Source organism: Schistocerca americana, chromosome 10 (genome assembly GCF_021461395.2).
Source record: "Schistocerca americana isolate TAMUIC-IGC-003095 chromosome 10, iqSchAmer2.1, whole genome shotgun sequence".
Taxonomy (NCBI): Eukaryota; Metazoa; Arthropoda; class Insecta; order Orthoptera; family Acrididae; genus Schistocerca; species Schistocerca americana.
The window spans coordinates 63,076,992-63,104,830 of record NC_060128.1 but is presented as its reverse complement, the minus strand read 5'-3'; positions in this window follow the sequence as shown (position 1 = coordinate 63,104,830).

Here is a 27,839-nt window from a genome sequence, read left to right as displayed (position 1 = left end):
TATTACTTCTGGTACGATCCCATCTTCACCGCGTGCATGGTTATTTTTAGTTTATTTATCACTGTTTCCACTTCCAGCATTGTTGGATTCTTTTGTCTCATCCCTTTCAATTTCTCTTGCCTCTGTGTTCTCTTCCTGTTTATCTCTTGGGGCCTGATCTGAGTTTTGTTGAGCGTATCTTCAAAGTATTCTGCCCACCTCTGCAATATTTCATGTTCGTCTCTTATTATCTCGCCGTTTCTGTTTTTGCATGCAGTTTGTTTGGGTTGAAAATTTTTTCTCGTCTTTCCCGCGACGTCATATAATTTCTTCGTTTCATTCTGTTCCATTAATTCTTCCACCTGTTTAAACTTTGATTTCAGCCATTCCTTTTTCTTTTTCTTGCATATTCTTTGGGCAATGAATCTTAATTCTTTGCGCACCTCCACGTTTCTTCTTGTTTCTCTCTGTCTCTCTGCGCTTTTACGTTCTATTAGTAGCCTGCATTCACCATCAAGCCACTCATTTCTTGCAATTCTGCTCATCCCGACTATGTCTTCTGTTGGCTGTCTCAGCGCTAATCCATCTCTCTTGGATTCCCATTGTTTCCTCGCTGGGAGTCGGTGCATCTATAAGTTTTGCTTGGTACGCTTTCACAACTTCTGGGTCATTCGGTTTTTCTGTGTCCCAGTTTCTATTTTTCTCCATTCCAGGTTTTGGTGTTACAGATGGTTTCTCCCTCACTACAGCTTTTACAGCTTAGTGGTCTGAGTCACAGTTGGCGCCCCTGCAGCTCCTCACATCGATAACAGACGTAGCACGCCGTGCCTTTACTAACACATGGTCTATTTGATTCACTGCTCCACTTACATTTGATTTCCATGTTCCGAGATGTATTCTTTTATGTGGGAAACATGTGCTCCTGGTGATTAGATTATTTCTAGCAGCAAACTGACATAACACGTCTCCATTCTCGTTACTTTCTTCATGTAATTTGTATCTCCCAGATTCTCTTCCATATTCGCTTCGCCCAACCTGTGCATTAAAATCTCCAATAATCAAGAACAGATCATACTTTTGTACTTTTACTGCAAGCTCTTTCTAGATCCTCTTAAAACTTCTCCTTTGTTTCTTCTTCTGCTTCCTCTGTTGGTGCGTGTACTGTTAACATCGTTATATTTCTGAATTTCCCTTTCACTCTCAGTCTGCTAAGTCTTTCCTTTATGGGTTCAAATTCCAAACCACTTTTACCAACCTCCTTTGTTATTATGAATCCCGTTCCGGTTAGTCCTGTTCTTCTGTCTGGTCCACTGTATAGCAGAGAATACTGTGGCATACCAATCTGTTCTTGTCCTTGCTATCTTATTTCTTGTAGCGCTACGATGTTATACTTGAACTTCATGATCTCATCAGATATGTCTTTCATATTTCCAGATTTCAACATTGTTCGTACATTTCATGTTTGTATTGCCAAATCTTTTGTCCGTTTTCTTTGCCGAGGTCGTGTTTTTCGTCTCACATCCATAATCCGAGGCTCTTGTTGGGATTCTGTAATCTGTCATTTTTACAGTGTGGGGTTATCGGCCCCACGGCCAACCCCCATCTTGGAGGACCTGGATTTCTTTAGGGTTTACTCCCCTGGGGAGGTTGGCTTCCCTGCGCCTAGAGAGCCCGCCCCCCCCTCCCCTCCTCCCTATGTTGCGGGACACACTTCGTATGGCTTCTCAGTGGAGACCAGTCCGTGCTGGGTGACCCTGCCAGTAGCTACGCTACCTCCGGCATAGCTGTCTACTTCATCGAGGCACGCAGACCCTGCCGCCCGGCACTGAAGGTGCCTACGATACGGCGGTGTCCTCTGGGAGGGGATTCTGTTATTTACCGTCTTGCAAAGTCATCAGGAAATCAAAAACAAATGGGAAATGAATTAGACCAAATATCCGTACGGTGCGAAAAGCTGCAATTGTCTCTGAATACGAAAAGGTGTGAGATCATCCACATGAGCAACAAAACGACCTAAATTTCGGTTTTCGATAAATCACACAAATCTAAAGGCTTTACATCCAACTAAATACCTAGGAATTACAATTACGAATAACTTGGAGCGATTACACAGATAATGTTCTGGCGGAGGCGAACCGCAGGCTGCCATTTATTGGCGGAAGATGCAACAGGTTTACTAAAGAGATTGCTTACATCATCACGCTTGTCCACCCTTTTACGAAGTATTGCTGTGCGGTGTGGGATGCTTACCAGATAGAATTGCCGGACATCGAAAAAGTTCAAAAAAGGGCAGCACGTTTTGTGTTATGGCGAAATAGGAGAGAGAGTGACACTGAAATGATAACGATTTGGGGTGGACATCATTAAAACAAAGGCGCTTTTAGATGCTGTGTGCTCTTTTCAGAAATGTTCAATCATCAACATTTCTCCTCTGAATGCGAAAATGTTTTACTGTCGCCAACGTACATAGGGAGAAATTATCATCGTAATAAAATAAGAGAAATTAGAGTTTGCACAGAGGGTTTTAAGTGTTCATTTTTCTGACGCGCCGTTAAGAGTGTGGAACGGTATAGAAATATAATGAAAGTGGTTCGAAGAACCCTATGCTAGGCACTTAATTGTACATTGCAGGTTAGTCATCTAGATATAGACCTAGAGGATTAATTATTAATATTCAACCATGAGAGTTGACGACGGTGTTACTGCTGTACATACTCACTGATCAGGGAGATACACTATTCCCAACGATGGATGAGTTGGTTGCACAAGTCTGTATTTTGGTTGTCTGGGAAACGGTCCATCGCAATTATCGCCTTGTTGTCTTTCTGGGGCTGGATTCCTCATGCGAAGAAAGAGCAAGAAGTCACTGTGTGCCCTATCATGATGATAATGGCAGATGGGACAAAATCTGACATCCCAAAGAAGCAGAAAGTCCTAGCGTCTCGTGAGCAGAATGAGCTGGGTCGTTGAGGTGGAGCAAGCACACAGTCTCAGAGAGTTTCTTGCGACAGTCCGTCTTGACGGGCTCATACTACCTCGCCAGGAGATTTTACCGGCATGGTCCCGTTGAGATTTGCCCCTTATGGTCGTTACCTGGTAGCATCACACACAGGCAGTTCCAAAGATAACTCAGCATCACCTTGCCTGATGGCAGTCTGGCCTTTGTCGTTTTCTGGCGGTGGCGAGTTCGCGCGTTACTGCTGTTAGCTTTTATCCTTTGTCCTGGAGTCACAGTGAACAGGAAAGGAAATGAAAATCATTCGTACAAGGTACCTCTGCCACGCATCGTGCGATGGTTTGTGACGGGACATCCTCCTGTAGAAATATTTTTCCTCAACAGTAGTTGTCGTTACCATTATTATTTTTCGAATTTTGGACAGGTCAGTATTATCTCAGCTGCTTTCCTGAAAACTTTCATATAATTTTATACACAGTACGTTATATTTCAAGCTAAAAGTTTCGAAAAGGATTTACTTTACTTTTGGTGTTATAATCGATAAGTACTAGTTCAGAATGAACAGCTAAATTTATTTATTTAGAAACATTTGAAATTACGAACTATTTGCACATTTAAAACTTCTATTATGTAACATTTTCAGCTACAACAATCAGACCCGTGGACAAGTAGATGTGGAATCAGCTCAGCACGAAGCGCTAAGTAAACTAGATAGTTTATTCTAATCTTCGCTCGTCTCAAATTTTTCATAAAGGACTGTTTATTGTGGACAATTACTGCAAGTAGGAAGGAGGGGGTAGATGTAGGTATAGAAGAATATGAATAAGGCCAGTACTCCTTCACGTTGATTAGGTGCGTATAAAAGTTGTCTGGACTGACCGGACAGAGCTGCGCATTTCTGCTGCTCCATCGTCTCGGTGGGTCTTTTAGAAGAGTGTCGGCAGTAGTTCCATCCTGCCGATCTCTGTCATGTTCAAAATGGCGTGCAACATGTTGAAAAGTGATTCGTGACTACACACTGAGGTGACAAAAGTCGATGCTCACGTACAGATAACGGCAGTACCGACTACACGATGGGTAAAAGAGTAGTGCTTTAGCATAGTCTGAACACAGAGTGGTAGTTGGGGCTAGACGCATGTGACATTCCATTTCGGAAATCATTAGAACACTGAATTTCAGACAATTCCTCTCACCACGGACAGCGCAGTGGCTGACGGCCTTCACTTACCGACCGAGAGCAGCGGCGTTTGCGTAGAGTTGTCGGTGCTAACAGACAAGCTACACTGCGTCAGATAGCCGCAGAAATCAATGTGGGAGGTACGACGAACGCATCCGTTACGAGAGCGCGGCGAATTTTGGTGTTAATGGGCTGTGGCAGCAGACGGCCGACCCGAGTTGCTTTGTTGACAGCGCGACGTCGCCTGCAGCGGCTGTCCTGGGTTCGTGACCATATCGGTCGGACGCTGGACCACTCGAAAACCGTGGCCCGGTCGAATGAGTCCCGATTTCAGTTGGCAAGAGACAATGTCCAATCTGTATATTGAGCAAGCAGTAAAGGAAACAAAAGAAAACTTCGGAGTAGGAATTAGAATCCATGGAGAAGAAATAAAAACTCAGGTTCGCCGATGACATTGTAATTCTGTCAGAGACAGCAAAGGACATGGAAGAGCAGCTGAACGGAATGGACAGTCTTGAAAGGAGGATACAAGATGAACACCAACATAAGCAAAACGAGGATATTGGAATGTAGTCGACTTAAATCGGGTGGTGCTGCGGGAATTAGATTAGGTAATGAGACGCTTAAAGTAGTAAATGAGTTTTGCTATTTGGGGAGCAAAATAACTGATGATGGTCGAAGTAGAGAGGATATAAAATGTAGACTCGCAATGGCAAGGAAAGCGTTTCTGAAGAAGAGAAATTTGTTAACGTAGAGTATAGATTTAAGTGTCAGGAAGTCGTTTCTGAAAGTATTTGTATGGAGTGTAGCCATGTATGGAAGTGAAACGTGGACGATAAATAGTTTAGACAAGAAGAGAACAGAAGCTTTTGAAATGTGGTGGTACAGAAGAATGCTGAAGATTAGACGGGTAGATCACGTAACTAATGAGGAGGCATTGAATAGAATTGGGGAGAAGAGGAGTTTGTGGCACAACTTGACTAGAAGAAGGGATCGTTTGGTAGGACATCTTCTGAGGCATCAAGGGATCACCAATTTAGTATTGGAGGGCAGCGTGGAGGGAGTAAAAATCGTAGAGGGAGACCAAGAGATGAATACACTAAGCAGATTCAGAAGGATGTAGGTTGCAGTAGGTACTGGGAGATGAAGAAGCTTGCACAGGATAGAGTAGCATGGAGAGCTGCATCAAACCAGTCTCTGGGCTGAAGACCACAACAACAACAAGAGACAACGGTAGGTTTCGAGTGCTCGCAGACCCCACGAAGCAATGGATCCAAGTTGCCAACAAGGTAGTGTGCAAACTAGTGACGAACCCATAATCGCGTGGGCTATGTTTAGATGAAATGGACTGGATTCTCTGGTCCAACTGTACCCGTCACTGACTGGAAACGGTTATGTTCGGACCACTTACAGCCATTCACCGACTTAATGTATCCGAACAACGATGGAATTTTTATGGATAACTACACGCCATGTCACTGGTTCACAGTTGTTTGAGACTGGTTTGAAGATCATTCTATGCCGTTCGAGCGAATGATTTGGCCCCCAGATGGACTGACATGAATCCTCCCGAACATTTATGGAGCATAACCGAGAGTTCAGTTAACCCGCCAGGGTAGCCGAGAGCGCAAACGCGCGCTGCTTCCTGGACTCGGGCAGGCGCGCCGGCCCCGGATCGGATCTGCCCGGCGGATTAACGACGAGGGCCGATGTGCCGGCCAGCCTGGATGTGGTTTTTAGGCGGTTTTCCACATCCCGCTAGGTGTACGCCGGGCTGGTCCCCACGTTCCGCCTCAGTTACACGGCTCGCAGACGTCTGAACACATTCACACTACTCCACGGATTACACTCGACGCAGACGGTTGGGGTACACTAAATCCGTCCTGGGGGGAACGGGGTGGCGGCAGGAATGGCATGACCCTGCATAACTGTGGGACAAGGCTCAAGCGATAGACAGATAGACAGACAGATAGAATCGAGAGGTCAGTTCGTGCACAGAATCCTACAGCGGCAACACTTTTGCAGTTATGGGCAGCTATGGAGGCAGTGTGGCTCAGTGCTTCTGCAGGGGACTTGCGACGGCTTTTTGAGTCCATACCACGTCGAGCAGCTGCACTACACTGGTCAATAAGAGATCCGACAAGATATTAGGAGGCGTCACCCCAGTGTAAAATTGCCATTGCTGATACAAGTGGGTTGTTCAGTTCCCAGACGAGTCATGCAACAAGAACTAAATTTCATAGCCGCCACAAAACTTATTATATGTTAAAGAAGTGTTCGCTATACACAAAAGTGTATTAGAATGATGTAATGAATGAAAACTGTGTATTACATATCCCAGGGTGTACAGGTGGGAGCAACTGCCCACTCTTCCCTCTCCACGCCTCCCCCTGCAGTTAGGCATGGAGGATCTCATCCGGGATGGAGAGTTATCGACACAATGAGAAATACCCTCAGGCAAGCCCAAGGTAAACGTGCTGCGACTCTGGAACTCCTGTTGTTAATGAATTGCAAACAATATTAACGCTTGTAACACTAACGCAGTTTCAATTAAAAACGTGCCTTACTGGGGGAGGGGGTTCAAATGGCTCTGAGCACTATGGGACTTAACTTGTGATGTCATCAGTCCCCTAGAACTTAGAACTACTTAAACCTAACTAACCTAAGTACATCACACACATCCATGCCCCAGGCAGGATTGGAACCTGCGACCGCAGTGGTAGCGCGGTTCCAGACTGTAGCGCCTAGAACCGCTCGGCCACTCCGGCCGCCACAATTCTGACAATAACAGTGTATTTTACCATATAGTGTACACCGAGGGCAGGGATACCTAATGTCTCCCGCAAAAAATTTAAAAATGCTAATTTTGTTGTTTATTTTGAACTTTCACTCACAAGATACTTTTTAAAGAGGTAACGATTTCTAAGTGGGGTCCTAAACCCGAAAAATATTGAATATGACATTAATTCTGAAAAGTGATATTTACAAATTTTAATCTGTTAGGATACTTCATAAAAACAAATATTTTTTTTTTTAGATTTTTTAAAATATAAAGTACTAGCTAGATTATAACATCTTTGAAAGTATCCCCTCCTTCCTCTTGGTATTGCGAATATCGATAACAAATCAGAATTTTCTTGCGCGATGTACTTTAACTATTGTGTAAAGACGAATCGTAGTTTCCCGTTGTTACCAAAAATCGCGAAAAGTTCTGGATCGAGTTACTTCAGATTTTTACACGTTACTGTAATAAGCGTACTGATGGATATGGGCAACATATTTCATGTAGCATGTAACTATGTGTATACACTATATGAAGGGAACACGTTGTTAGCAAAAACCTCAAAAAATTCCTCACACGACACTCTGACAAACGTTCCAACACACACAAGCTTATGTTTAAATGCGAAAGGCTTATAAATGTATATTTAATATATAAACGGAAACCGTTATTATAAAAAAAATTGCGGAATATTCTTGCCTGTTTTAGTTCAAATTTTTGCTCGATGATGTAACAAATGATCGAACCAACAAAGACGGAATGTAAAATGGATTTGTGTGTAAAGACAAACCGTTGGCAAAAATCTCGAAAAGTTATTGACCAGTTTACTTCAAATTTTTACAAGTTAATCTAATAAATATTCGTGCGGACATTGTTTCTACATATTTTTAATATAAATATTATATAAAATATGGAATACATAGCGTGGAAGCGTTGCTAGTAAAATTAGTTTCTATGACTTATTAGCTTATGATCAGAACACCACGGAATGTTAATTATGCGAAACGTTGTAATCCCACTGTGGTACTGTCACTTAAACTACTATCGTCACAGACCCAGCAGCTGGAGAGGTCTCTCTCATATCCTGCGTACGAGTGATACCTACCACTTTGTCATTAATTATAAGCGAATTCACCTCCCAATGAAGGTTTTGTTTCCAATAACATTAAACAAGGCTAGGGTCAAAGAGAGGTTCGAAGAGGAAACGGACAGTGGGGAGGGGAGACGAAGTGCACATACAGGGGGAAAGCAGGAGATGGACAGAGATAGAGGGGTAGAGGAGGAAATGTAGACAGATAGGGGAAGAGCATATGGACAGAGAGAGGGGAGGAGGGGAAGGAGACTGACAGAGAGGGGAGGAGAGGAAGGAGACGAACAGATAGAGAAGAAGGAGTGTAACGAGACAGAGAAAGGAAGAGGACAGGTAGGAGACAGAGAGCAGGGGAGGAGGATGAGAAGGAGACAGAGACAACGAGATGAGGGGAAGGAGGCAGACAGTGTGAGGGGGAGATGGGGAAGGAGGTGGACAGAGAGAAGAGGAGGGGAGAAAGTGCCAGACAGAGAGAGGGGGAGTAGGAGAAGATGATGAAGAGAGGGTGGGGGAGGAGACACAGAGAGGTGGACGAGGGAAAGGAGACAGAGAGGTGGAGGAGGGAAAAGAGACAGAGAGAGGGGGAGAAGGGGAAGGAGATGGACAGGGAGAGAGGGAGGTTGAACAAGTGATGGACAGAGAGAGAGGGAGGAGGGGAAGTGAATAGACAGAGAGAGGGTGGAGAAGGAATGAAGACGGAAAGAGAGAGGAGGAGGAAAGAACGAACAGAGAGGGAGAGGAGGGAAAGGAGAGGGACAGTGAGTAGGGGAGGGGGGGGGAAGGAGATGGATAGAAAATGGGAGAGGAGAGGAACTTGATGGACACGGAGACGGGTAGGAGGGGAAAGTGACAGACTCAGAGAGGGGTGACGAGGAGATGGACAGAGAGAATATGCAGAAGGAGATGAGGGAGGATGTTTATCCTATTCCCAGACTTATTTAGCAGTTAATTGTGAATCATTAAGTCTGAAAATGTGTACTAATATTTAGTCAGATCTCAAAGTGGTGCAAAGACTGGTAAATTGTTTTAAATACTAAGAGATGTAGAATTGTGCGCTTCGCAAAACGAAGAAAAGTAGTGTCGTATGACTCCAATATCAACGAGTCACAGCTGGAATATGTCATCTCGTACAAATATCTGGGTCTAACACTTTGTAGGGGCAAGAACTAGGATGATCACATAGGCTCAGTTGCAGGTAAAGCAAGTGGTATACTTTGTATTATTCGTAGATTAGTGGGGATATGCAATTCATCTACAAATGAGATTGCTTACAAATTAGTCGCATTCCAGCCGCAATGGAACGTGAAGAAACCTCAGAATCTGATACTGTGCTAAGTAATCTCTGCCAAGCGCTTCACAGTGGTTTGCAGACTATGCATTAGATGTAAATGTAGATGTGGAAGTGAGAATCAACAGGGGATGGTATAGACACAAATAATGGACATTCAGATATACTAAAGACAACTTCGTTATTATGACTCACACAGCGAACTTTGTACTAAAGTTACAACTAAGGATTTTTTTGAGTTGTATGTTATTCGTGTTATATGAGACTTAAATTTTATTGGTGGCGTATCACTGAAATTAAGTCAGAAGCCACCCTCCGCGATTTACTATTTCGTTGTGCGAAGCAGAAGTTTTTTTAATTCTGTTGCAGACAGTCAGATGCTGGAAATTGCGTACCGTTGCGCTCCAAATGTTCTAAAGTCCGTGAAACCTCCAGCAAGAAGAGATGTCAGTCAATTGCAGTCACCGTCAATAAAGAATATCTAGCGACCACTCTCTCTTTTTACTGCAACGAGGATTTTGGAGGTTACCGGCTAACTAAATTTCTGTGACATTTGCGAAAGAGTGAAATGTGAGGGATAACGATGTGTAGTACGGAAAGTGGAGACGGGGTGGGGGGGGGGGGGGGGGGGTGCTCGGTCGCGGCAGGTGCGAGACGCTGGTTTTTCCAAGGCCAGGGAGCTTCGTACAGAGGAGAGGAGGATTTCTTGCAGCGTGAATCAGCGCCAAACCCGGCTTGCTGTGACCTTTGGCGTAATTCGCAGGATAGGCCGTCTGCGTGGCATTTCGTTTCAGGGTTTCGGAGATCGACGTTGCTACTGCGGATCTTATACACTACTGGCCATTAAAATTGCTGCACCACGAATATGACGTGCTACAGACACGAAATTTAACCGACATGAAGAAGATGCTGTGATATGCAAATGATTAGCTTTTCAGAGCATTCACTCAAGGTTGGCGCCGGTGGCGACGCCTACAACGTGCTGACATGACGAAAGTTTCCAACCGATTTCTCATACACACACAGCAGTTGACCGGCCCTGCCTGGTGAAACGTTGTTGTGATGCCTCGTGTAAGGAGGAGAAATGCGTACCATCACGTTTCAGACTTTGATAAAGGTCGGATTGTAGCCCATCGCGATTGCGGTTTATCGTATCGCGACATATGCTGCTCGCTTTGGTCGAGATCCAATGAGTGTTAGCAGAATATGGAATCGGTGGCTTCAGGAGGGTAATACGGAACGCCGTGCTGGATCCCAACGGCCTCGTATCACTAGCAGTCGAGATGACAGGCATCTTATCCGCACGGCTGTAACGGATCGTGCAGCCACGTCTCGATCTTTAAGTCAACAGATGGGGACGTTTGCAAGACAACAACCATCTGCACGAACAGTTCGACGACGTTTGCAGCAGCACGGACTATCAGCTCGGAGACCGTGGTTGCGGTTACCCTCGACGCTGCATCACAGACAGGAGCGCCTGCGGTGGTGTACCCGACAATGAACCTGGGTGCACGAATGGCAAAACGTCATTTTTTCGGATGAATCCAGGTTCTGTTTACAGCATCATGATGGTCGCATCCGTGTTTGTTGACATCGCGGTGAACGCACATTGGAAGCGAGTATTCGTCATCGTCATACTGGCGTATCACCCAGCGTGATGGTATGGGGTGCCATTGGTTACACGTCTCGGTCACCTCTTGTTCGCATTGACGGCACTTTGAACAGCGGTGCAATTATGAGCATGCTGGAAACATCAGGTAAGTGGACAAAAAAACAACTTTCAGCCACCTGAAGCGTCACACAAGACGAAGAAATATCCATCAGGACTGAGTGTTCTTGTCGGATTATCGTTGTCTGTAGAGATCCTCTGTCTGAGTAGCGTATAGTCTACCTTCAAGTACAATAACAGAAAAGCAATGATGATGCAGGTTTTAATGAAAGACTGCTTTCACTCTACACACCTTCAAGTGAAGCTGGTTGACTGAGTGACAGGTGGCTATTTTTCTTGTGTATCCATTTGTTTACCATCATCTCCTGTAACTGGGCGAGACATTTTTCTGTGACCTCTTCAGTAACTCCATGTTTACGTGAATCGTACACTACGATACGTTTCTGGACAGTCTTGGGAGAAAGTGGGTTAGCAAATACAAAGATAGCAATAATCCCCAATTATTGAGACAATTAAACTACCATGTGTTTCAAAAATGGTTCAAATAGCTCTGAGTACAATGGGACTTAACATCTGAGGTCATCAGTCCCCTAGAACTTAGAACTACTTAAACCTAACCAACCTAAGGACATCACACCCATCCATGCCCGAGGCAGGATTCGAACCTGCGACCGTAGCGGTCGCGCGGTTCCAGACTGAAGCGCCTAGAACCGCTCGGCCACACCGGCCGGCCAAACTACCACGTGTAAAGCAGGTTCGAACGTCTGATTACTTTTCAAATGATTTGATGCGTGAAACATTTTACGTTCAGAAAAAGGTTAGGAAACGTTTGAAATTACGCTTGAAGTTTATAGAAAGTCACCAAGTGCTTTCATTATAAAATATTGAACAGCTATACCAGGTGGTTATACTTAAAATGCAGCTACTGGTGGAGGTCAAGCCAGGACTGTATAATGGTATGGCAGCGAAACTTGGTATATGAGCTCAGTGTTAATGCGGAATCGATTTACGTTGGAAAAAATTAGTTCCGCTTTTCGCCACCAGGTGCTGGCGCTGGACACTGTCTTTATGGCAGTATTGGCAGGCGCGCTGTCATTTGACAAGCCATAACGTGAGAGATTGGTATGGCTACAGAGAAGAGAGATCGTGCGCTGCAAGTGAAACAGTTTTGTGTGAACGGCAGCGATTACGGTGCTGCATTGAGAGAGTATCGCCGAATGAAAGATCTAAGGAGAGAGGCGATGTCATTAAACGGTTCAAAGAAAATGGCAATGAAATTCTACACCACGGGCGAGCTAGGTGCCGCAGCTCCAAGACAAGGCGTCCTATCCCAGTGGAAGTTAGTGACGAGGCTGCTGTTACTATAACTGACCACGCAGCACATGCCGCGGATATCGCTAGTGCTCGTGCAGTGTAACGAGAATTGTCCATACCACGGTCACCAGTACGAAAAGTTTTAGGTCTATTTCATCACTCAGTACCAGTCCGCAGAACCCAGGCAATTCTACCCGTGTTTAAAAATTTACATGTTGCAACATATCGAACATATATATACAAAATTAACACTATTTAATCCCATTTTGCCTTCTTTAATATGCAGCTATGCTCAATATCCTGTCTGCTACAACATGGACAACCTATGTTATTATACACTGAAGAGCCAAAGAAACTGGTTCACTTGTCCAATATCGTGTAGGACCCTCGCGAGCACGCAGAAGTGCCGCAACACGACGTGGCATGGACTCGACTAATGTCGGAATTAGTACTGGAGAGAGTCGATACCGTGAATCCTGCAGGACTGTCCATAAATCCGTAAGAGTACGAGCTGGTGGATATCTCTTTTGAGCATCACGTTGCAAGGCAACCCAGATATGGTCAATAATGCTCATGTCTGGGGAGTTTGGTGGGCAGCGCAAGTGTTTGATCTCAGAAGAGAGTTCCTGGAGCCACTCTGTAGCAATTCTGGACGTGTGCGGTGTCGAATTGTCCTGCTGGAATTGCCCAACTCCTTCGCAATGCACAATGGACATGAATGGATGCAGGTAATCAAACAGGATACTTACGTACGTGTCACCAGTCAAAGTAGTATGTAACATTATGTGATTGCCTTATCATTTTAAATCATTCACTAATCGAGCAGTCGCTCGGCAACAGCTACAGTTAGCAAATAATGTTGTGAGAATGTGAAAGGTGAACGACCTGTGACGTAACGTGTTTATTGTCGAAGCGCCGTCAGAGATGCGGTGAGTTACTGACTTTGAAAACCGCGGCGCGAAAAACGGACAGAAGAAGAACACTTCGACACATTCTTTTGATGTACGAAATATTCTCGATGAACAGTTACTCAGTTACTCATTTTCTCTTGTCACTTGTAACTTGTGTCGGACGCGCATGTCTTGCCACCGCATTATTATTGTTGTTAAAAATATTATTATTTTCGTGTAAACTAAAAGTGAAATACTGAAAGTGCAATACTGCATAGCAGTAGATTTATTGTGCGACATGTATGTGAAAACGTCAAAGGAATTATTTTCATTACGAGAAGTGCCAGTCAAAACGGCATCCATGTTAAATCCTTCATTGCAGTGTAAGTTCATCCATTAATTGCCATAAATTCAGAGTTAAATGGAACTGGTGTATGGACTATTTATTTATTATGGAATCTATGTCTCACTCTTTCATGAAGTTATTTAATTTTCTTTATGTCTCTGCCAAATAGAGAGTACACAGTCACGAATTCTTTCGTCGAGATCGGACGGAAGTTGCATGCGGCGAAATATTTTCTCCGCGCCATATTCTATTGGTAAATGCATGATAAAGTACGGTCCCTTAGGAAATTCATATTGAGCTATCCAAAAATAATTATATTTTGAATGGGCATTTCCTCTCCTCTGCAATGCAACTTCCGACTGATCAGACGATCCAACAAGAGACAGCCGCAAATGGTCGGCTTTCGCAGTTTCTTGTAAAAGCAACCCAGTGCAAACGTAACTTCCTCAGATTTACAAATAAGGTAGAGAAGCACGAATTCTGTTGCTGCTGGACCGGGAAGTTGTTTTTGTATGTCAATCCTTAAAACAGGTGGAAATTTAAGTTCAGGAGCACACTATTTGTTAAGAAGTGTAATGAATTGCACAATTAACTGATTGCAGAAATCTCTCAGAACAATGTGTGTTGGTCAACTACCGCCAATAGTTTCACATTTTCGTGTGTCAGAGAGGGAGACACCACCATTATGAGTATGCCTGCAACAGACCTGGCGCTCGCCGTGCCTAGCTGACGTGACGTCACCAACAAGCGCCGAGGCCTTCCTTTGAGTCTGTGTTGGCTGTAAGCGGCAGAATGGTCCGGTATTCATGTCGGGAACAAGCCGAGACTGTGTACGGCCAAGCAGGTGGAAACGGTTGAGGCGCACCACGGCTGTACAAAAACAAGTTCCTCCAACCACATTACCCAAGACTTAAAGCCATTTTTGGGCGTTTGTGTGATCACAGGTCGTTTCAGACATACGAACGTGCAGGGAGGTGGCGGACTATGCGTACACCAGATTTGGAGTACCAGGTTCTATAGGATATTGAGAGGGACCCCTAGTACAAGCTCCAGACAAGTGGCCCGCCAACATGGTCTAAGCCAAAGTACGATTATGTGCAATTTGCATGACAACCTGCAACGAGGGCAAGCATTATCAGCTGCGCGTTTCCCTCTACGGGAAGGATTTTGTCGATGATTTCTACACCAAACCATCACATTTATAGGATATCTGTCATCAGTCCTTTTGTGTTAGCAGAAGAGCCAACACCGTGTTACGAGTGGAGGCCGAAATGCACGCGTTTTAGCTCACGCAGGCTGGCGTGACGAGGGAAGGAATTCCGAAAGCTGACGTAATTAGTTTGATACTTAACTTTAATCCATTAATGATGAACGTCGCTCTTAACGGTACATGATTCACAATATTATCTTTTCAGAATACATTCTTGAAGATAGTACTTATAGTAACTGAATATGGCGGCTTGCTAGGTCGTAGCAAATGACCCGTAGCTGAAGGCTATGCTAAACTGTCGTCTCTGCAAATGAGAGCGTATGTAGACAGTGAACCATCGCTAGCAAAGTCGGCTGTACAACTGGGGCGAGTGCTAGGGAGTCTCTCTAGACTAGACCTGCCTGTGGCGGCGCTCGGTCTGCAATCACTGACAGCGGCGACACGCGGGTCCGACGAATACTAACGGACCGCGGCCGATTTAAAGGCTACCACCCAGCAAGTGTGGTGTCTGGCGGTGACACCACAAGTCCTCTTTACCGACGAAGCAACCTTTACCAGAACGGGCAAAATCAGTCTGCATTACCGTCATCTGTAGTCTACAGACAACCCTCGGGGAATGTCTGAGGCGCCTCATCAGCATCATTGTGTGGGCAGGGATTGTTGACGACCACTGGTTAGTATTCCACGACGCCTCAACGTAGGAACGTGGCTGGACTTCCTGAGGAATACTCTGCCCGGGCCGCTAGGGAATGTGCCTTTGGCAATACGACAGGTCATGTGGTTTCTGCATGACGGAACACCACCCCACTTCCGCATTACGGTTCGCAGACATCGTCCCCGGACGTTGGATAGGACGCGGGTGCCTTGTAGCATGGCTTGCTAGATCACAGGACTTAAATCCCTTGAATATTGCGGTTCTAGGCGCTTCAGTCTGGAAACGCGCGACCACTACGGTCGCAGGTTCGAATCCTGCCTCGGACATGGATGTGTGTCCTGTCCTTAGTTAGGTTTAAGTAGTTCTAAGCTCTAGGGGACTGATGACCTCAGATGTTAAGTCCCATAGTGCTCAGAGCCATTTGAACCATTTTTGAACCTTGAATATTTAACTCTGGGGGCATTTGAAAAGCGGTGTGTATGGTGATCCGGTTCCTGACGTACACACCCTCCGACTGTGACGCTATACGAAGAGAGGCCGGAACTTCCGTAAGATTACGGCAGTCCATGATATGACGTCTTAAAGCGTGCGTTGCATCCCGTGGAGATCACTTTGACCGTCTGGTGTGACGTGGATGCGATGCAGCTCTGTACTGTGTTCCGGAACGATTTGTTGTTGCACGCACACCGTCCATTTCCGGAAACGTTTTCGAAGGACCTTTTCTCCTCCACTCTGAGACAGGCTTCCGTCCCTGCAGTTTGTCGTATTTATTAATGTTCACCCTGTATACAGAGTGGTCCATTGATAGTGACCGGGACAAATATCTCACGAAATAAGCGTCAAAAGAAAAAAACTACAGAGAACGAAACTCGTCTAGCTTGAAGGGGGAAACCAGATGGCGCTATGGTTGGCCCGCTAGATGGCGCTGCCATAGGTCAGACGGATATCAACTGCGTTTTTTTTTAAAGGAACTCCCATTTTTTATTACATATTCGTGTAGAACGCAAGGAAATATGAATGTATTAGTTGGACCACTTTTTTCGCTATGTGATAGATGGCGATGTAATAGTCACAAACATATGGCTCACAATTTTAGACGAACAGTTGGTAACAGGTAGGTTTTTTAAATTAAAATACAGAACGTAGGTACGTTTGAACATTTTATTGCGGTTGTTCCAATGTGGTACATGTACCTTTGTGAACTTATCACTTCTGAGAACGCATGCTGTTACAGCGCGATTACCTGTAAATACCACATTAATGCGATAAATGCTCAAAATGATGTCCGTCAACCTCAATGCATTTGGCAATACGTGTAACGACATTCCTCTCAAGAGCGAGTAGGTTGCCTTCCGTAATGTTCGCACATGCATTGACAATGCGCTGACGCATGTTGTCAGGCGTTGTCGGTGGATCACGATAGCAAATATCCTTCAACTTTCCCCACTTTCTATGGATGTTCTGGAAAACTATTGCAGATACATGTCTGGGACATGTTTTATTAGGTTCATCAGATCAATAACAACAAAATAAATGGAAATTGTGCTTTGCTTTAATCTCGTAAAGTTTTGCGATGGCTTCATATTAGCGAAGTTGCCAAATTTGAGGCAAATACTCCGTCGAAACATTTGCGGATAAATATTTATATGGACTTTTTCCTTTTGTTTTACTTGTAGAATAACATATTAAAATATTTCCATATCTTCGTGAATCACGATGTATGTCTGAACAGCTTCCAAAATTTTGTCGGTGGACTGGGGTTTCACTAGGTAGCAATGTACGGTGTGCAGCAGCGGAGGATCGGCTTGTTGCTCCAGGTGCTTTGATCTCGATGTCCGCGCTCTCCCTGACTCGCTGGCTCGCACCGCTTGTGCCCGAGAAGAGTTTCTCCAGCAGGGCAGTGGCCTATCGCCGGCTCCAGCCAGGTGGCGTCTGGAACCGGGCGCTGGAGCCACGTAGCGGCAACTGTGCACAGCCGCGCCACGCCCCTTTTACGTCACTCGGGTCACGGCCGCCACGCCGCGCCAGCTCCAGCTGGGTAACTGGAGCCTCCAGCAGAGACAGACGGGCACGGCGCCAGTCCAGAGGAATTCGCCAGTCGAACCCGCGGCGGTGCTGTTGATGACTTCGACGCCGTTTTGCTGCGCACCTACTAGAAATTGCAGCAGGTGACGAGCGAATTCTGTTAACGCACGGTAGCGAGTACCACAGCGCGTGTGGCGGGGACGCTTGCGGAACTCATACGCATCTCTGGAAGGGAGGCGGGCGGCGTTGTTGTTACGTCTGCCACAGAAGGCCCCTGCCAGACAGACTACACTCAAGACACCCCTGCGTACCATATAACATACACAAGCACTTGCAGGCGCAACCAAGAGGAAAACAATTCTTTAAAACAAACAGAGCTTGCTAGAGACTAATGCCGACCTTTTTCTGCAGAGGTCGCCTCACAGATACAGGGACAGTTGGAGTACTCCGCCGACATCCGCCGGCTTTATAAGGCCAGCGCAGCAGCAGTACAGCCAGTTCCTCGCCGAGCTAGGACCAGCTCCGACGGACCTCACCGACGCTCCACAAGTTGTTTGATTTCTTTGTGTGTATATTGTGATTGTTCGAGTAGTGTAGTTCAGTTTCAATAAACGACATTATACTGAGTGTTCTACAACACTGAGTATTCTCCAGCTGTCTCATCGAAACTCTGTTGAATAAATTTTGAGAAGCCATATTCTAGGGAGACTGACCCAGCTGTCCAGTCCTCACCGTACTGGGTGTCCGACAAGTCGCCCTACCACTCGTGATTTTCTGGTGTGAAAAGCAGGGCTGGCGGTTGTCCCTAAAACAACCGGTTTTCGGTTGCACCGGTTTTTTCCGTCTCCATTGTAATTTGACCCTTAAAATCGCTCAAAATAACCGGTTTCTAATTGCTGTTATTTCAGGCAGAAATCTGTCTCGTATCTAACAATAATTGAGAAGATGATGATGATGATGATTGGTTTGTGGGCGCTCAACTGCGCCCGTCATCAGCGCTTGTACCAAGTCCCAAATTTTACACAGTCCAATTTTTTACACAGTTCAATATAGCCACTGCCACAAATGATGATGATGATGATGACGATGATGATGGTGGTCGTGGTGGTGAAATGATGAGGACAACACAAAGACACAGTCCTCGGCTGGGAATCGAACCTGGGACCACGTAATCCAGAGGCAGAAACGCTAGCCACTAGACCACGAGCTGCAGGCAATTGAGATGGTGGAGATGGTTGGTTGGTTGTTGGTTGATTTTGGGGGGGTGAGGGGGGGAGGGACCAAGCAGCGAGGTCATCGGTCCCATCGGATTAGGGAAGGACGTCGGCCGCGCCCTTTAAAAGGAAACATCCTGGCTTTCGCATGAAGCGATTTAGGAAAATCACGGAAAATCTATATCAGGATGGCCGGACGCGGGTTTGAACCGTCGTCCTCCCGTATGCGAGTCCAGTGTGCTAACCACTGCGCCACCTCGCTCGATCAAGGAGACGGGCGCGGCGATATCGAGAGCGGAAGGTTGCAAGTTGTTGACTTTTATGCCTCGTCGCTTTTGGATGGTTTCCATTTCTCACAATGAAGTGACCACAAAATTAAGGCTACAGTTATCATCCTGAGTCTATGGCGGACCAGTATGTCAGTCAAATTTATCTTCTCTTCCAAGGCATATTGTGGATGATTTCTGCTCGTATGACATCGCAAGTTTCTTGTGGCACCTCCCGTTCTTAAGCTTTTAAGGGCGGACGCTGATGAAATTGAGCAAAAATGTCAATCTTCGATTTATTTTTTATTTGTTAGTACAGCTCATAGTCAATAAGTTCCCAAAGTTTTAATGATGAAATTGCATTAGAAGTGCCTGAAAATTAATTAAAAGTGTGACGCGGCCTCCCTGCCACGCCCAGGTTTTGAAGCAGCACTTCAATACCAGCTCAGTGAACAACGATTCTGTGTATGACTTTCAATCAAACGTGTGCGGGATACACCTGTTGTTGTTGTTGTTGTGGTCTTCAGTCCAGAGACTGGTTTGATGCAGGTCTCCATGCTACTCCATCCTGTGCAAGCTTCTTCATTTCCCAGTACTTACTGCAACCTACATCCTTCTGAATCTGCTTAGTGTATTCATCTCTTGGTCTCCCTCTACGATTTTTACTCTCCACGCTGCCCTCCAATGCTAAATTTGTGATCCCTTGATGCCTCAGAACATGTCCTACCAACCGATCCCTTCTTCTAGTCAAGTTGTGCCACAAACTCCTCTTCTCCCCAATTCTATTCAATGCCTCCTCATTAGTTATGTGATCTACCCATCTAATCTTCAGCATTCTTCTGTAGCACCACATTTCGAAAGCTTCTATTCTCTTCTTGCCTAAACTATTTATCGTCCACGTTTCACTTCCATACATGGCTACACTCCATACAAATACTTTCAGAAACGACTTCCTGACACTTAAATCAATATTCGATGTTAACAAATTTCTCTTCTTCAGAAAACGATACACCTAGAAGGCCGTAATACATACTCTTTGGTTTTATAGATCATCTTTGGCCGATCCTGCACATCTCAGAAAGTGTGTTCATGGCAAAACCCAAAATCCAAATGAGTCTCTAAATTCACTTATATGGAAACGATGCCCTAAAAACACATTTGCATCTGCTACAGTTGTCAGAATTACAACTTATGATGCAGTCATTGTATTTAATGATAGGAACGTCGGGAGGATGAAGTTATTAGATAGAAAGGGCTTCAAGATAGTAAATTTTACTCTAGACATCCTGAGAGAAATAGATTTACAGCGCGTCTCTGCAGCTGAAAAGTCAGATGAAGACCTGGTAAAGGAAAGAAGACAGACAACAAGAAACCAGAAGAGAAGCCTTGAAGGGAAAGACGACCCAAAGTACAAATATGGTGAACCTTCAACATCGCAGCGCGTCAGCAATTGTTGGTTAATATATTAAAAAACTAAAAACCCGCCTCGATTGCGAAAAAAGCACCAAGTGTTGTTAACTCACGTTTCGGCGTAGATAACTACACCTTCTTCAGAACAACAATAAAACCCACAAGTGCCTAAGAAGACCATTGTAAATGATTAAAAGAACACCATAGCTATACATTTATAAACGAAAAAGAAAAGGAAAACACAAACAGTACATATGTACAAAGTCAAAACCACTACTTAACTTAATGGTGTACGCTCCACCTCACACCGGGCCATGTTGGATGGGCCATGACCCGCCATAAACTGCTGCTACAAACGGTCGCTCACTTACAAGGAGCGTACACCATTAAGTTAAGTAGTGGTTTTGACTTTGTACATATGTACTATTTGTGTTTTCCTTTTCTTTTTCGTTTATAAACGTATAGATATTACAATGAAATGAACACCCTTAGCTGCTTACACGCGTTGACATACGTCAACGGGGACAGATGAAAATGTGTGCCCCGACCGGGACTCGAACCCCGGATCTCCTGCTTACATGGCAGACGCTCTATCCATCTGACCCACCGAGGACACAGAGGATAGCGCGACTGTAGGGATTTATCTCTGGCACGCCTCCCGCGAAACCCACATTCTCAACGTACTGACAGGCACTACATTCGTAGTGCCCCGCCCATTGTACTCATTGTGTGGCCGTGCGGTTCTAGGCGCTTCGGTCTGGAACCGCGTGACCACTACGGTCGCAGGTTCGAATCCTGTCTCGGGTATGGATGTGTGTGATGTCCTTAGGTTAGTTAGGTTTAAGTAGTTCTAAGTTCTAGGGGACTGATGACCACAGATGTTAAGTCCCATAGTGCTCAGAGCCATTTTGAACGATAATACTCATTACTCGCGGCGCGTTGCCGATTCCCGTAAGAGTTCGGCACTGTTTGTGCATTCGCACAGAAGAGGAAGATGGTCATGTGGCCGGTGAGCCTTATATATATATTTACGATGGTATCTGTTCTTCCGGACATGTCCGAAAGAACAGATACCATCTTAGTATATATATACCGTATAGGTACGGTGTTCTTTTAATCATTGACAAAGGTCTTCTTAGGCACATGTGGGTTTTATTGTTGTTCTGAAGAAAATGTAGTTATCTACGCTGAAACCTGGGTTAACACTTAACACTTGGTGCTTTTTACGCAATCGAGGCGGGTTTTTAGTTTTTTAACAAATATGGTGCCTTCAGAAGAAGAGATGTAAGGAAAAAAGTTAGGTTGAGCTTTAAATTGCGTTTCCTGAAAAGTTTGTTTTTTAAAGTTTATGTACCTTTTCCTCAGATTCTATGAATGCTAGAATTATGAAATTCTGTACACATATTTCTGTAAACCTAATAAACTTTGTCGCAAGAGTAAATTTTGAAATTCTGATTGTAAGCTGAGATATGGGGCAAAGTGCTTGGAATTTTCCATGGATTTAAAATTGTACTTGTGGAATTATAATTAAAAAGTTATGAAAATTCTCCCATTTGAACTCTTCCAAAAATCTAATGACAGAAGCTTACAACATATAAAGAGATGAAACACAGAATTTTTTGCAGAAATCTCTTGAATACTTTCTGAGAAAAAGTAACATTTTTTGAAAATAAAACTTCAAATTTCATTCAAAGAAGTTGAATGTATATAATCATAGGATTTTGTATGTAAATCTGATACTTTCATGTAAAGCGTGGTACAAAATGTCATTGCCATATCTCCAAAACTGTGGATTTCGTTCATTTTTGAAATAGTGTGTGTTTTTCATCAACGTCCCCCCTTAAAGCAGATGGAGCACTGTACTGCACTGCTGCGGCTCTTCGTGAAATACTTCAAAACTAGGCACGGTCCCATTGTGTAACATACACCATTACATATGGGGACAACTCTAGCACACTGTACGTATACATGCACCGCCTAATAGGCCATGCCACATGAGGACTGATACAGTATTACTAGCTTTTTTTAAAAAAGTTTTATTTAAAAACCAAAAAATGTAGTAATGCTGCTGTAGGAAACTGAAACGCCGCTTTCTTTACCTGGTTATTACAAAAAAATGAAAAAAACTGTGTAAATCACACAATTTTTCCCATCTCTAATGGAATATACACATTATGACAGGTGCCCATTGTGGAACTGGCGCTTGTGGGCCTGAGAAGCTGTAGGGAAAAGTATACGGGGCGAGTCAGCTGCCCCTACCGATGTCATTTTATGCAGCCCGCAATGTTAGACGCGCCTTCAAAAACCACGCATGAGACGTTCGCATTCTCTCATTCGCTGCGCGGAAACTATTGGTCGTAAACAAAAAGTAAGCAGGACCTTTTTGTAGGAAATGTAACGTAGTTACACATCGTATTCGGATACATTTTCACTAGAGGCAGAAGATTTCGAATTATTCAAGAAAAACGTACAAAACTGACCTTCGAACGCACCCCCACTCCCACAATCTGCTCCCACTAGTCAGGATTTCTACACTACCGGCCATTAAAATTGCTACACCACGAACATGACGTGCTGCAGATGTGAAATTTAACAGACAGGAAGAAGATGCTGTGATACGCAAATGATTAGCTTTTCAGAGCATTCACACAAGGTTGGCGCCAGTGGCGACACCTACAACGTGCTGACATGAGGAAAGTTTCCAACCGATTTCTCATACACAAACAGCAGTTGACCGGCGTTGCCTGGCGAAACGTTGTTGTGATGCCTCGTGTAAGGAGGAGAAATGCGTACCATCACGTTTCCGACTTTGATAAAGGTCAGATTGTAGCCTATCGCGATTGCAGTTTATCGTATCGCGACATTGCTGCTCGCGTTGGTCGAGATCCAATGACTGTTACCAGAATATGGAATCGGTGGGTTCAGGACGATAATACGGAACGCCGTGCTGGATCCCAACGGCCTAGTATCACTAGCAGTCGAGATGGCAGGCATCTTACCCGCACGGCTGTAATGGATCATGCAGCCACGTCTCGATCCCTGAGTCAACAGATGGGGACGTTTGCAAGACGACAACCATCTGCACGAACAGTTCGACGACGTTTGCAGCAGCACGGACTATCAGCTCGGAGACCATGGCTGCGGTTACGCTTGACGCTGCATCACAGACAGCACCGCCTGCGATGGTGTACTCGACGACGAACCTGGTTGCACGAATGGCAAAACGTCATTTTTTCGGATGAATCCAGGTTCTGTTTACAGTATCATGATGGTCGCATCCGTGTTTCAGGACATCTTGGTGAACGCACATTGGAAGCGTGTATTCGTCATCGCCATACTGGCGTATCACTCGGGGTGATGGTATGGGGTGCCATTGGTTACACATCTCGGTCACCTCTTGTTCGCATTGACGGCACTTTGAACAGTGGAGGTTACATTTCAGATGTGTTACGACCCGTGGCTCTACCCTTCATTCGATCCCCGCGAAACCGTGCATTTCAGCAGGATAATGCACGTCCGCATGTTGCAGGTCCTGTACGGGTCTTTCTGGATACAGAAAATGTTCGACTGCTGCCCTGGCCAGCACATTCTCCAAATGTCTCACCAACTGAAAACGTCTGGTCAATGCTGGCCGAGCAACTGGCTCGTCACAATACGCCAGTCACTACTCTTGATGAACTGTGGTATCGTGTCGAAGCTGCACGGGCAGCTGTACCTGTACGCGTCATCCAAGCTCTGTTTCACTGAATGCCGAGGCGTATCAAGGCCGTTATTACGGCCAGGGGTGGTTGTTCTGGGTACTGATTTCTCAGGATATATGCTGCCAAATTGCGTGAAAATGTAATCACATGTCAGTTCCAGTGTAATATATTTGTCCAATGAATACCAGTTTATCATCTGCATGTCTTCTTGGTGTAGCAATTTTAATGGCCAGTAGTGTAGTATGTTGCTCGTAGCACTGCCTCCTATTACTGTACAAAAATTTGCGGCTTCACGAATGGTCCCCCCCATTCGACCCTTTTTTATCGGCATTGACTGGCCTCACTACATCACCGAATTAGTAGAGCACTCAGAAATTGTAAAACTGACGTTTGTCCAAATTTGCGAATTTTAACAACATACCGTAAACAATTATATCATTTATTAGACTGAAATCCATATCATGCCGCTGTGGGCAGCGACCTCTGAATGTAGACAATGGACAAAAGAATGGCACGGATTGCGAAATTCGTCGTTTTGTTAGAGCAGGTCTGGATATGAACTGCTACATAGTCATCTTCAGCGGAGTGTTCTGAACGCCGCCCTTTGTTATACGCACCGAAAATGGCTATGTAACAGCTGAAATCCAGATCTGCTGTAGTAAAACAACTGATTTCGCGATGGATTTAAACAGGCAGAATACGCCACTGCGATGGGCAGCGTCTATAGTAGGACAACAAGTGTCTGGCGCAGTTGTCAGATCGGTTACTGCTGCTACAATGGCAGGTTATCAAGATTTAAGAGAGTTTGAACGTGGTGTTATAGTCGGTGCACAAGCGATGGGACACAGCATCTACGAGGCAGCGATGAAGTGGAGATTATCCCGTACGACCATTTCACGAGTGTACAGTGAATATCAGGAAGCCGGTAAAACATCAAATCTCCGACATCGCTGCGGCCGGAAAAAGATCCGGCAAGAACGGAACCAACGACGACTGAAGAGAATCGTTCAACGTGACGGAAGTGCAACCCTTCCGCAAGATTCTGCATATTTCAGTGCTGGTCCATCAACAAGTGTCAGCGTGCGAACCATTCAGCGAAAAATCATCGATATGGGCTTTCTGAGCCGACGGCTCACTCGTGTACCCTTGATGACTGCACAAGACAAAGCTTTACACCTCGCCTGCGCCTCTCATCACTGGCAGTGGACTCTTGATGACTGGAAGCATGTTGCCTGGTCGGACGAGTCTCATTTCAGATTGTAGCGAGTAGATGGACGTGTACAGGTATGGAGACAAGCTCACGAATCCGTAGACCCTGCGTGTCAGCAGGGGACTGCTCAAGCTGGCGGAGGCTCTGTAACGGTGTGGGCCGTGTGCAGTTGGAGTGATGTGGGGTATGAACCTGCTAGTTTGTTTAGCTTACCTTTTTACATTAAGGTGTATGATGCACATTAGTTTTTGAAACTGTGGAGAGACCCCTGACAGTCTAGATACGACTTACAGGTGACACGTACGAAAGCATCCTTGTCTGATCACCTGCATCTATTCGTGTCCATTGTGCATTCCGAAGGACTAGGGCAAATCCAGCAGGACAATGCGACACCCCACACGTCCAGAATTGCTACAGAGTGGCTTCAGGAACACTCTTCTGAGTTTAAACACTTCCGCTGGCCACCAGACCCTCCATGCGCAACATCTTGGATGCCTTCCAACGTGCTGTTCACACGCCATCTACAACCCCTCGTACTCTTATAGATTTATGATTTATAGCCAGACCTGCAGGGTTCATGGTGTCAGTTCCCCCCAGCACTACTTCAGACATTAGTCGAGTCCCTGTCACAGTGTGTTGCTGCACCTCTGCGTTCTGGCGGGGGCACTACACGGTATCAGCCAGTTGTACCACTTCCTTTGGCTCTTCAGTGTATATAAGTGTCTCGAAGTATGTAAAATAACTGTCAGAACTTAACTTTAGCTCAGTAAAGGACTCGTTTTTGTAAGAAGCACAGTCCACTGTAGTAGGCAAAGGAGGGGAACTAGCTGAAAAATGCTGCTGTCGGAAAAAAAGCGAATTTGCTCCTCTTTAAAAGGCTTTCACAAAAAAAGGGCGAAGCAGGTGCTTCAATACGGACTTCGCCTTCCCCACCAAAAATTTTAGCATGTGAACATATGCGCGCTTTATTAAGCTGAAACAATCAGAGAGACAGTGACGCAGGAAGAGATAGGAGACGATGGCCGTGGGAGGGAAAGAGAGAAGTGGCAGTGACCGTGGAAAAAGAGAGAGTCGCCGTGAGATTTAGAGAGTAGGAAAAATAGATGAAGATAATGGACGTGGGAACCACAGAGAGAAGAGGTCAGCTGACCTTCGATGCGAACGCTGCACTGCGACTTCTGTTCGTCCCTTGCGGCCGACACATCGCTGAAGCAGCTGATTCTTACAAAAATCACTGAGCACAGTTCCAACTGAATTCCCTCTTTCGGAACAGAGAAGGCAAGAGTACCGAATATGGACTAACAGTGGATCGAAGAAACACGAAAGTAACGAGAAGTAATAGAAATGTGAACAGCGAGAAACTGAATAAGTTGTAACTTGATATTTAGAGGATGCTTTCTGGTTATAATTTTAAATCTATTTCTTTTTTAATAAATGCTTTTAGGCACTAGTAAAGTGAATAAAATTCCCATTTGTTAAACGAATTTGGTTTTGATTTCATCAGTTACTCTCTGGCAACTACTTCCATGCTTACATAGTTGTGATTAAATGTGTTAATGTTCTTGATCAATCGCTAGTAAATAAAATAAATTCTGAAATATATTCTTTGCAAATAAATCACGGTTCAGACAGTCGGAGCAAGGACATCAGAAGCTGACTAGAATTGGCAAAACCGGCATTCCTGGCCAAGAAAAGTCTGCAAGCAGCAGACACAGACCTTAATTTGAGGAAGAAATTTCCGAGAATGTACGTTTGGGGCACAGCATTGTATGGTAGTGAGACATGAACTGTGGGAAAACCGGAACAGACGAGAATCGAAGCACTTGAGATGCAGTGCTACAGACGAATGTTGAAAGTTAGGTCGAATAATGTGACAAGGAATGAGGACGTTCTGCACAGAATACGAGAGAAAAGGACTGTATCAAAAACACTGTGAGCCGTCATGTGTTTTACGCACTGTTTTTAACCTACGTCCACCTCACTACGTTAATTTAAATTACTACTGCAGCTGAGTTGCTGCTTTGCCTCACCGTGAGCGGCGCTAGCAGCGCGTATCGATATATCTCCCCTCGTAGTATCTTTGCTCGACTGCTATTACTTCCTGGTCGTTGTCTGTCGTAAGCGGAGTTCGAGTCGCGAGTTCGCTGCCAGTCAGTTGGGGCGCAGTCCGGACCTGCCAGTAGGGGAGTTGCAGTGCGGCACTGGTGCAGTCGGGCTGGAGCAGCAGTGAGGTCTGCGTCGACATGGCTCGGCCGACCGTTGCCGCCACGCATCACTTGAGCCGGGCCACGGTCTTGGTGGATCGTCGGTCGGTCGTCCCCCCTCCCCCCCCCCCCCCCCCCCCCCCCGCCCCCCGGACGACGCGTTTTGGCTCGCCGATCGTTCATGACTCGACTGTGTGTGTGTGTGTGTGTGTGTACATAGTTCCGCGTAGTCAGCGCGTACACAACTTTCCCACTAGAGCGCGCCCCGCTAAACACAACAGCGCAGGCGCAGCGCTCGTCCGTCTCCGCACTACGAGATGGCGCTGCCTTAGAGACGGACCAAATTCTGCTTCCGCCGACACGCATATTAATATGTAACGCAGCCTCGCAGATCACACTCGCGCAGTGATACCTGAATGCGCGAGGTATCAAAACGAGTGTACAGACCTCCGA